Here is a 10,564-nt window from a genome sequence, read left to right on the forward strand (position 1 = left end):
AAACCATAAAGCCAGGCAAATTGATGTGTACACTAACAAACCACTGTAGATCAACATCTTGGTTTACAATATATCTAATATGATGTTTTTAAAAAAAAATATCTGCACATGGAAAAAAAAAAAATACTTTCCAGGAAATATGATTAATACAGGCTTGAGTTCAGTATAATATAAGATCCAAGAGAAAAACTTGTAAATTAATACGAAAGAAATAAAGAATTTGTCTTATTACAAAATGAAGATTAATTACACAACACAACAACGAAAACAAAAAGCTTTAGATTAGATACAATGGAAATCGGAAACGAAATATTTTTTTTATTTGGCAGTCTGAGTAGTTTTTTTTTTTTTTTATTTCTCCTATTTAGCTTTAATCATTATTCTTTAATTCTTCTTGAGGACATCAAATGAGTAATGAATCATTAGAAAGTAACCAAGAATGTGTGTGCCCATAAAAGACAGAAAATAATCATCTAAGAGATCACAATGTAGTCATATTAATGAAGTCTCACAGGCGTTTTGCATGTAACATCTAGCGTGTATAGAAGGACATTGAAAACATATAGTACTCCCTGATATATACCATATGCAGTATAAAGCAAAAAAAGGAGCACTTTCGTTTTGTTGTTCTCCGATGTACAATATTATAATTAAAGAAGGCATTTGTGTAAAGAAAAAACTAATTTACTCAATTAAAAAAGGGAATACGGTTGTTCCGTGGGATTTTTCTTCTTTTTAGTTTGTTATTTAATAAGTCCTAACATCTTCATCTAAAAGAACAATTATCACCTATTTTTGGTCTAAATTGTTTTAAAAATGAATATATTTGAATTTAAGTATAATTATAATGTTTTCTCTACTCTCATACTATTTTAAATGTAAAAGATTATCCTCTTTAAAGCAGTACTTCATTTTCTACCCCAAAAACCAAATAACAGGGAGCAGATATTAACAAGGGTCTTAATTCAGGTGTATCATATGTTTAGCTCCCGCCTTCTCTTCACGCTCTTATAAAAGTCATAATAAAAAAAGGGATATTTATTCATTTTGAAAACTAGTCAAGGTGAGAATCTCACCTTGACTTTGTTCCGTTCCTCGTTCGTGGATGGATCTGTCCTTCTCATCAAAATGGAGATGATTATGAGAAGGGATTCGAATGAAAAGAGGCACCTCCACTGTTTAGTAAACCACTAGACTGAATTATATATTTTCGTCAATTTATATAAATTCAAAAATTGGGAAAATATGTTGATACAAGAACTATCCAGAGTTACGTGTTTAAAGTATAGGATGGGAATATTTACATAAATCCGTCTACCATTGAGTTATATCTCAATCAATTGAAAACTTTATTAACAGTAACATCCGAAGAATGAAAATCATCTTATTGATTACTGGAAATAAAGAAATATACACCTTTGCTTGTATAAATCTTGCAAGTCCTCTTCTTCAAATGTTGGTTCATCACATAAGTTATTTTTAAGACTAGTATATATACTTTATATAAAAGAGGGATTTGTGTAAAGAAAAAACTAAGTTTACCTATTAAAAAAGGAAAAAAGTGATGGGTGTACTCTTCTTCTTTTTTGTTTATTATTTCATCAGTCGTCGTGATGCTAACTTTTTTTATCTAAAATAATTAATGTCGCTAATATGACATGTTATACAATGAGTAGTCAAAATATTACTGTAGCTTATCCCTCTCAAGGGGGCAGAGGCAACTCCTTCCTTGCAAAGGAAATTCCACGATTGCATCATTGAAGAAATGCATTCAAGATGAGTAAGGAATTTCAATATATCAAATATAATTAGTGTTTACCTTATTTGAATTTCTACGAAGCACAGTATTATAATGTGATATTAATTATTATTATTTATTACGAACTTATAGTTACATTGAAATAGTAAACATTAATAAGATAATATATTAAAGTATTATAACGTTGGCTTCTAATAGTAAGTTAAATATGTAAGGGTAAATTAAAAAAATAAAACTATAAAATAATTATATTAATTATAAATGTAAAAAAATATATATATATGGATAATCAGACAAATTAAACAAATAAATTCAATAAATTATTAGTTAGAAATGTAAGTTGTTATACATATACAAAATGAAATGATAGATTTTTATACAGAAATAAATATATTCATTAGCAGAAACGAATATCCATTGCAGACAAAACTATCGAGAAAAGAAAGGTGCATTATCTTTAAGAGTCTAGAATCCTATTCCACTTCTTTCCAATGACAAAAGAGGCACAAACGCATTAGTCCCCTCAATAAATCCTGAGCGAGCTCTCGCTTAGTTACTAATTTTGTGGGCGTATTCTCGCTCCCGCTCGTTTTTTAAACAATGAGCATGTTCCCGCTCAATTATCAAGGAACGGGTCTCATTTTTTCGCTCATATACGAGTATATGAATTTCACAACTTTGTATAATTGCAATAAAATTCCTGAAATTAATATGTATTATTTATTCCAAAAAATGAAGAGAAATAAGATAAAAGTATAAATAAAAATTAAAGATCCAAAATTATATTTAAAATTTAAAAAATCCATAAAATGATTAATTCATTGTTTTAACTATTAAATATTCGATTTATTGATATCAGTAATTTTTTTTTAAAAGTTTTCATCTTTTAAACTTTGACAATCTTGAAATAATTGACCACCTTTAGAAAATAATCTATTAACGGTAGCTGAGGACAGCAATGTATAAATCAGAATGTAACGTTTGTGCTAGATTAGATCTAACGGGAATTCGACTAAATATTCAAATTACTTTTAACAACAATTATTAAATTGATAGAATTCAAATTCCCACATACAAATCGGATAACATTGAGTGCTAATTAGTAGTATTTCTTCAGGCAAGTTCAAGTGTGCCGTACGATTTGTGTCAACCATACATTATTTGCAATAGCTTATTATATGTAATTGGTTTAATTAAAATAGGTGTGTCAATAAATTTATATTTGTATTTTGATCTGCCTTGGGCATGAACAAGTTTGGGAAGAACTTTTTTAGGTGACAAGTAATTATAAGGGTTCGTGCACTATCATCTAGTTAAGCCTGATAATTAGTTTGTACTTGAATGCACGGTTCTCAAGTTTTTGAACGTGAGATTTTGAGATCTTATGTCAATTTACTACATAAAAATATAAGAAAATCGTATTCGAGTTGGAAAAATTCGTTTACAAAAATTGATCTTCCAGCGAACTCTCACCAAACGAAGGAGCTGGTGGTATATCTAGGGGAAACTGATGTCTGAGTCTTCTTAGAGTGGCCCACTGCATGTGAGGCAAACTCGTCAACCGAAGACAGGAGAGAGCCACAGATAAACCATAGAAAAAAAGATTCTTGCTTATCTTGAGACATAACTTCAACCGTCTTTTCGTGCAATCTTTAAAATTATTCTTTTACTCTAATTTTTTTGTATCATCTCATAAGAGGTAAAAATGGAGAAGTTATACAAATTTATATAAATGAGCGAAAATGCGAGCGATTTTATCGCTCTTATTAAAAAATGGTAATCGCACACCCACTTTCCCTTGTTATTAAAAACAAAGAGTGCGCTCCCACTCTTGCCCAAGAATTATGAGCGATGCTAACTAATGCTTTACACATAAATAATAAAGAAATCAAGAGTCCAGGCTATATAATTATCGATATAGATTATACATCACAAACTCCACCTTATAAATGAAATTGATATCAATGTGATTGAGATAAGTTATTTCGGCGTTATATACATTAAAGAAACTGAAGGACTCTTATCAATGAAATAGTTTTCTTTGAGTAAGAGAATTATCAATAAAGGAGTAGTCAATGGAGATGAGAACTCTTTCTGTTCCTGGCTTTTAGGAATGTCCAGTTTGAATAAGAGGCACCTTTTGAATCCCATAGAATTCCCAATATTTCCACTGTGTCCTTAATTGAACATCCGGCAATTTGAATAGCCTTACATGGGCTACATTTACCAATAGGAAGAACAACGGTCTTTTTATAGTTGATTTTCAAACCGGAACTCATTTCATACTTCTTGAAGTAGTTCAAAATCACTTCAATTCGTCTAGTTAATTGAACCTCCGACATAAATCTCTTCAACATTTTTCTTTTTTTGGAAGGAGGGGGGTATAATCAACAATAATGAATTAGAAGGAAATTTTTCTATCCCTATTTTTTTCAAATTAGACACCTCATGGATTCGAACTTGAAGATGGAGAGCTAGGAAAGTCAATTAATTTATATATAATGGTTTTGTATAAACTGCATGTGAATTCATAATTAGCACGTGAAAAAATGAAATGAATATTTCTTACAAAGTTTTTCTAATCACTGGCACTAATATTTTTATCGTCTTTACACTTTTTTTGTAAAATCATTACGTCTTCATGGTGTACTCAATTTTAAATACATAATTAACAAATTATAGAATACCAAACGATGTTTAATATGAACTGAATATCAATAAATGATAACCATCAAGTTTATCAAAGAAGCTCAATCAGGGCAGACACAAGGTACCTTTTCTGATCAAACATGTACTTAAAGCAGGCTTGGATTTGTTCACCCTTTTTCTATTCAGTCGTTCATTTTGTAAAAACTTTCCTTTCGCCGTTCATTCGTTCTTTTTTTTTCGTTCATTTTTCCGTTCATATTTGAATTTTTATTTATTCATTTAATATTTATCTAGTATAAAAAGTTCAACCTAAAAAAATACTCATTAATATATATGAAGCCCTTTTTGTTTCGTAATATATAAAAATGAGCCTCAAGGGCGTAGCTTACTAAAAGCAAAACAGACACTCCCTGGGTTCCAAAAATGATACTCTCAAATATTATAAAATGGTGTCCAATTTCTTTTAAAAAAATTGTTTCTTTAATAGCCTCAAAATAGAGGTAGTACTTTTATTCAAAGCAGTCTCCAATTTATTTTCAACATGCCCCCTCCTTTACAAAATAGCTGAACCGACATATTTTTTCTGGGTTACCTTATTTACTAGGAAGGTTTACCCGTGGTATTAACAATATAGGCAAATGCTAAGTGTGACATTCATTCAGGGGTGCGAAGAGAAAAAAATGTGACCCCAAACATAACCCAACATTCGGGCCGGTCTCTATTTTTCCAACATTATAGTTGGGCCAAGTTGCGCCCATAAAACTAGGGTCTGGTCGGTCTTTAATTGTCAGGCAAAGTCGGATTTCATTTTTTTATTTTCTGGTTGATTTTTTTAGAGAGGCCTCTGATTGGTATTTAATTGCTTTGCTGATTTTTCAAAAGTTTGTAAATTCCTCCTCGGAGTTCATCTTTGATGTACCCACAGTGGTCTTAGTTTGTCTATAGTGTTACCTCTCCAACAGGTGGGTTCTGTTTTTATTATGATTATTTATTGTTAGAGACAGTAATGCAAGACTTTGGGGTAGAAGAGGGGGGTTCTTGCCGTGTGAGAGGATAAAATTAGTCCTGAATCACTTGTCTATATTTTCGGCTACAACCCTATCTGATTGCATTGCTCCTACCAGTTAATAAGTGCGTGCATACTGCATATCAACGGTATACACTATACATATATTCGTGCAGTTGTAATATTTTTATTTTGTAACACTTGTCTACAGTTTTCTTTTTGTACATAGTTCAATTTTTTATTTTGCATTGGCTATGGATGTTACATTTTTGAATTATTTATTATATTATTAGAGGTATTTATATTTTCTCAGAATATAATTAATGTATAAGGCAATTAATGTATTCACCTTTGTGTACCAGTTTAATATTGAATATACATGTTATTGGCTAATATTTTGTATAAGGCGCCAAATTGATTCGGATTGGCCCTGTTCGATTGCATGGTTGATCACAATAACATATATATGAAATTTAAATAGAAGAAGCAAGAGTAGGGAGAAGCGTCAAACGTCATCCATTCGCCTTTTTTTTATTTTTCAACTGGCTTTGTCTGAGGCCCACAAATGAGTAACTAAATCTAACTAACTCAAAGATAAAGCTATAAAATCGACTAGAATTATGTACTCAAAGACTTGCAACTGTGAATTATAGTTTAAGACAAATGATTTAAGTTTAATATTGCAATCATAAATCCTCCACAGCTTGTTAGGCCCATTCATCAAGCTGTGTATCGGGTCTTGAAAACATGTCTCTCTCTAAGCTTATTAAATAATTATTGGTGAGCAACTTCCCAAATATATGCCGGTTTGATTTCATAGCGTTTTGGAGCTTCAGTAAATTAATTACCTTCAATTGGAGTTCACGATGAAAATCTATATGTAAGCGTAAATTATATATAATACCTTCCCCAAAAATAGAGCAAATAAAGTAGGTATGTTACAAAATGCCGATTTACGGAGAGTAAAAAACTTGCAGGAGGAATGCATGGAAGTATATAAGTGTTTTGGGGGTCCCCATAGAAATGCTGGCTTTTTATCACTTAAATGGGGGAAATCTAATTCATGTCATTTATATTTAATGTAGATAAATTCTTAATAATTGAACCTGTCTATTTTTTTTCAATCCATTGCTTTGTTTAATTGCATCATTTGCTTGGAAAATAAGTAATCTCAAGATAGCCTTCAAAATTACAAATGAAGTGTAATGGATCAAATCAAAGTTATAATGGATTTTAAACAAATAATTATATCTCTAGTAACTTGTAACGTTCCTATTTAATTTGTTAATAAAAAGTAAATCCATTTCAATCCGACATTAGTCCTTCATTCTTTATTACTGCATAAATATGAAAGTACATTTGGCTTAATTTTTAACTTCGATTTTTTTTCGATATTTCTCATTAATTCTCTAGAGACCGTGGGAAGATATTCATATACTCGACTCGATGAGTGCTTTCATATTGCGCAGTAATAAAGATTGAAGGTTCTAATGTCGGGTTAAAATTTATGTACTTTGCATAAACAGATTTGATAAAAACTTTACGAGATACAAGATAAATAAATGCATTAACGTCCATTATACCTTTTATTTGATAAATTACACCTTTTTTGTGATTTTGAATGCTATCTTGAGTTGACTTATCTTCCAGTGAATGGTGCAATTAAACGAAGCAACGAATTGAAGGAAAAAAAAACTCTAAATAAACATATTTTAGCCTCCATCAAAGGTAATAACTATAATTATATCCATAATCAAGAAAAAAAAATGAAGTAATCTTCGGAAAAAAATAGTCAAAAAGCTACCTCTTGTGGACAATAAGAACATGAACGTCAAAAGGAACGCCATTCATATTTCGTTCATCTTTCATTTTTTCCCCTTCGTCGTTCATTCGCTCAAAAAATGAATGGAAAGAGTGAACACCGTTCGTTTTTCGGTTCAATGTCCAAGCCTGACTTAAAATATAAGCAAAAGTCGAAGTAACTCAATAAATTTAGAAATTATTGCGTTCAGTTCTAATTACATTCTAACATACTTTACTGAATAATAAACGTTATTTCATTTATTAGATGCCCCCAAAATTGGGATTGGTCAAAGAAGTATTTAAATTAGGGATGTGCCACGAGAAAAACTCATAAATTGCTACTCGAATTTTATGAAGTAAACAAAAAACGATACAAAAAACTCGGCTTGTAGGCATAAAAAGCCAATAAAAGTTTTGAAAGTTTAACCTTTTTTGAAAATGAGGCACAAAATCCATGACTTAATTCAACCTTACCCAAGTCTAGTTGTAGATACTGAATTTAGTAAACTATATATTTTTTATATAAGTAATAAGCATATACTTAAATGAATTCTTGTACGTCAGTGTATGGTAATATGCTTCATTTAAGTAGCACATTTTAGATTATTTATACTCGATGTTTAATAACAAATAAAGGAACAAAAGTAAGGAAATCTGTTAAATAAATAATTATATTTCAAGTAACAAAATCATAAATATCTATAAAAAATGCAAAAAACCACAAAACTTAGAAAATTCTAATAATTCTATATATTTCCAGAATGTTATTTTATTAATATAACCATAATATAAACAAGATAAGGAAATATAATTAATAAGCAGTGTTAACTTCGTCAACCCTGTCGAGACGAAATCATTTCGTGAACGTAGCTTTTTTTCACGACGAAGACGAGACGAAGACGAAAAGTGACGGAATGATGACGAAGACTAATGACTGACAAAGACGAGACGAAACTGAAAATAGCTGACGAAGTGAACACTGTTCAGCAGTGAAAAGCAACAACATGATGGTGTCAAAATTACAAATATAGATGAATAATTGCTTTGGAATTAAATTATTGATTTCCCTGCCTCCTCAAGAGCTCTTGTTCACAAAAAATCAAATATGTCATTTATCTCAGTCATTAGAACAAAAAAAAATCCATCTGAAAAATTCAATACTTCACTATTTTAATTATTCGATATCACCAATGGAGAATGGAAATGCTTGGAAGACAATGAGTTCTAACAATCCAAATGCGTATTCACAACTAACTGTCTTTGAGTCTAGCAATTATTCTTTGCCTGAATCTGAATTAATTTATTTGCCATTCTCTTCATCTCCACCATAATAATAAATGCTTAATAAAAGAAGAGTAGAAATAATATTTTAATCCATAACTCATAAGACAAATGATATTCTTGGACAGTGTGTATATAGGAATTTTTAGACTAGACAGGTTAAGATCCCTTTTAGATGTTATTTGAGAACTGTGATGAAATACATTCAGCTATGTTAGTAGTTCTACGTGGCATGCTCCTTCATGTATCCTCCTTTACCAGTGCCCATTCACTTGAACGAGAAAGGGGAAAATATTTAAAAAATGACGAGAGAATGGATATCATAGAATGTGTGTCAAAGGGCAAATGAAGGGTATCGTGCCACATAATGGTAATAACCTGGAAAAATTATTTATATCCTAGACGCACGATGGATTTGTCTCCACTGAATAGATATAGTAAATTAAAAACCTATAACATGATTTATCATTTCCCCATGGCGAGATCAATACATCCAGAGACCTATAAAACAGTCACCGATACATGGAATGGCTTCTAAAGGGTTTCAATAGAAGATAAAGACCGTTATATGACAACTTTTGATACACCTATACTAAGATTCCAATACAAAAGAGCACCGCAGAGTTTTTTGTCGAGTGAGGGGGGATGTAATCAACATTTTTGATGGGATCATCGCAGACTTTAATAGAAGAATTTGTTGTGTTGATGATACTCTAATGTATGATACATAACAGAAGGATCATGGGGGAATCATCGATTTTATGGAGCACATGGGGAAATCACGGTCGGATAAATTCGAATTTTGAAATAAAATGGGTGAATTTGTGGACTTCAAAATATCTATAAACAAGAAAAGCCCTTACTCAAATTTATTGAGTCTATTTGTTCATTCTCAACTTCTAGGTCGATCATGGTTCGGACTAGATAAACAAGTGGCTCATTATGGACGTATGAAAGATATAATGAAATCATTCAAACTACAACAATATCAAGATAGTATTTTCATGAAGTAATACTCTCAATGATGTTTTTTGAGTGCAGACGAAAAGATAATAAAGAAAATAACACAAAGACTGGTCCAATGGAGGACTAAAATACCATCTAAGTCATAAATATTACCAGTGACATTCTCCAATACCAGAATTTTGATCTGGTTGATGGAAAATTACTCTTTTTAAGTACCAAGATTTCTATCTGAAACTGAAAAACTTTATTCAGCCGTAGAGGGGAGAAATGTTGGGAGTAGCATGAGCTTTGGAACAAAGAAAGTATTTTACAGACAAAACCGAGATATTGGTGCTTGTGACAGACCATAAGCCGCTCGTTAAGGTACTTGGAGATCAAACCCTAAATATTTGCTAGTTTAGACTTAAAAAGCGAATTTTAATGTGGAATTTCGATATTGTTCATTAGCCTGCGGGAGAAATCACGTAGAACGCTGTTGATGGGACAAAAGAAGAAAAGTAGAAGTTTTTAATGGCGTTGATAAGGTATTAACCTCAACTGGAGAAAAATTGCAGATGTAGAGTTAGAACACCGTGTCACAGACACTGCTAATCATGATGAAGGATGGAGTTCTTAATGGCGAGATGCCCAAGAAGATAGAGGAATACAAACCTATTTAGAAGCATTTATATGAAATGAGTGACGTGATAATGTACCAAGACAAAGTGATCGTACCAGAACCACTTCGCAAGCAAATGTGTTAAAGATATTGCATGCAGCTCATCAGGGCACCTTAGCAATGATTAGCGGCATCATGTGTGTTTTAGCCAGGAATTACTACTGACATTAATCGTACTAGGACATTATATAAAGTATTTAACTCTACTACTCCTGCATGGTCTATATGTCAACCTATACCTTTGAATGTCTCAGACACACCATTCAAAAACATTGTTGCCAACTTTCGTGATACTGGAGTTTAAAGGTACGTCGTGGCCGCAGATAGATTGTCGAGGTGGACAGAGGTATCAAGATCATATTATTCTAAAAATGTAAAGGGGCTTGGAGACATTTGGAGCCCTTGAAGAAGTGTCTAGCGACAATGGGCCGTAATTTGTATC

This window comes from Lepeophtheirus salmonis, chromosome 8 (assembly GCF_016086655.4).
Source record: "Lepeophtheirus salmonis chromosome 8, UVic_Lsal_1.4, whole genome shotgun sequence".
Taxonomy (NCBI): domain Eukaryota; kingdom Metazoa; phylum Arthropoda; class Copepoda; order Siphonostomatoida; family Caligidae; genus Lepeophtheirus; species Lepeophtheirus salmonis.